Here is a 2585-nt window from a genome sequence, read left to right on the forward strand (position 1 = left end):
AAACAAGTTGTATTGGGAAAAGCAGAAAAGGAGAGAAGAGAAAGAAGGAAAGAAAAGAAAAAAAAGAAAAAGAAAAAAAGGAAGAAAAAAGAAAAAAGAGAGAAGAAAAAGAAAAAAGGAAAGAAAGGGAAAAAAAAGGGTGGGGGAAGCAAAAAATCAAAAAGAAAAAAAAAGAAACAGCACAGGGGAGTATCTTCTGATTCTGTATACTGTAAGTCCCTTGACTTCCCCTGGAACTTTCCAGTGCTGCTTGGTCAATAAGTTGTTTTTCCCCTGTCCGTCTAGCTGGTCTTCTTTGGAAGGGCCTGTTTTGCTGATTTTCAGGTGTTAGCACTTGGGGGAGCTGCTCTGCCCCCTGCCTGGTTCAGGGCTCAGTGGGGGTTGTTTACCCTGTGAGGCCCCAGGAGGAACAACCACAGTGGCGGTGGCCAGCTCTGGAGCCCTGGATTCAGCTCCCGCAGTAGCTTCAGAGCTCTCAGTCTGCAGGGGCCTGGATGCTCTGGGGGCAGGGCCGCTGATCTGCTCAGCTTGGGGCAGGAGCGTTCTTGCTGTCCTGGGCTCTCCTGGCCTCTGCCTGTCCCTGGGGGAGGTCGGATCCTAGGCTGTGTCCCCGGCGCCCTGTGCTCCCGGGCCTGCGCTGTTGGATTCGCGCTCCTGGCCAGGCAGCCCCATCTCCGCAGAGCCTCCGCCGGAGTCCCTCCGAGCTGCTGCAGGGTCCAGCAGTGCACACGCTGCAGCCCTTTAGGGAGCTCGGCGCACTCTCCCCAGGCCCAAGTGTCTGTTAGTGTCCCAGGGAGCCTGAGGGCATCCCCGCCCACCTGGGGTCCTGCTCTAACTCCCTGCAGGCCTCTTTCCGCCCGGGAAGATTGGTGCAGCTCCTGCTTCTCCGGGACGGGGCTCTCCTGTCCTGGGGGCACTCGCCCCGGCCTTAGCCTGGCTCCTCGTGGGGCCCCTCCCCCTTGGATGCCTTTTGTTTATTTCTTTTTCCCCCCCGTCTTCCTACCTTGATAGAAGCCTGAACTCTTCTCACTGTAGCGTTTCAGCTGTTCTCTCTTTAAATCTGAGGCCGAATTCGTAGATTTTCAGGATGATTTGAAGGTTATCTAGGTAATTTCGTGGGGACAGGTGACTTGGGGACCCTACTCTTCCCCCATCTTGCCCCTCCAATCGAGTAATCAGCTTTGCTCCAAGTCTACTGATTTAAATATTAATCTGATCAAAAACAATCCTCGTAGCAATCACCAAATAATGTTTGGGCAAATATCTGGGTACCACAATCTACGTAAGTTAACACAGAAAATTAACCATCACAGCTGGGATCCTGTTACAACTGCAAAATTTCAGACCCTGCCGCAGACACTCCTCTCTCCAACCCCCAGAAATCATGCCATCCTACCATTACATTATTGCCTTTCTTTGATACCGGTTAGGGTGCTAACAGCCAGACACCATTTCTCCCTGCTTTATTTCAGTGGGGATGTGAGTGTCTAATCTTGTATGATCTAGGTCCAAGGTTTCTGCCCTTGGTTATGGTCACTGAAGGGGTGATGTGTTCACATTCAGTGACTGACTTTCTCCAGCACAGGAATTACAGGGTGGTAGAATCATAGGGAGCAGTGCTTGAAGAGAAATTCTCTGATCATTAAAGAAATAGTACCATTAAGGCCTTATGAGCAGGCAAGTAAGATAAATAGAATCCATATTTAGGAAGCTAAGCAGCAGTTATACACTAGAGCTAGGGGTGGAATTTCCCTTAGTTTGTATTTCCAAGAAATTCACACATCCCTATACAGATTCCTCGTGTAAATGTACATAGAGAACTAAAAAGTGGCAAGTGGTAAGAGATAACGTATGTGAGACCTGCCAATAGAGGCATAATTTGTAAACTGGTGGTACCTCACTTATGCCATCATTTATAGGATGGTAACTTGAAATTTGGTACTACTATTATTGTAATTTCAAAAATAATGCCTGCTTGTGGTCTAAACACATGGACATGGAGCACCCTTGTCAGCTCTCTGACAAATGCACTGGGCAAACAGGCTGACTCTTCCTCACTTTCGGTGCTAAAGTGAGATCCCTCCCACAGTGCACCTTCAGAGCTGGGGAGGAGGCAGTACAGGGGGTGGATGAAAAGACAAATGTAAGCATGGTGAGAGGTGTGAACAGGCCCATTTCCCGTTCACCTGTGTGCAAATCATAAAATTGTTGACGGTATGCCTTTGAATGCATTCAAACGATTAGGAATAAGAAGTGAAATATGTGAGTCCTCGTCTTCCTTCCTTCCACAACCCTCACTAGCTGGTAGGCAGCCCTTGCAAAGCCCCTGTTGTTTTAGGTCACATGCCTGCTTCTGCAGGCCTCCAGGTAGAGCATCTGACTGAGTGACACTCTTTCCAAAGGCTAATCCCTGGAAGCAGCGTGTGTCCTTTCTCATCAGAATTTTTTGACACACTACCTATGGAATTAGTACCTGCCAGGGACTGCCAGGGTGAATAATGTGGGGGAGAGGGCAGGGTCTTTCAGTCTTGGACTCATTAGCTCATGTTGGGACAGAGGAAGAGAGATGCAGGACACACAACATA

Source organism: Canis lupus, chromosome X, assembly GCF_011100685.1.
Source record: "Canis lupus familiaris isolate Mischka breed German Shepherd chromosome X, alternate assembly UU_Cfam_GSD_1.0, whole genome shotgun sequence".
NCBI lineage: Eukaryota > Metazoa > Chordata > Mammalia > Carnivora > Canidae > Canis > Canis lupus.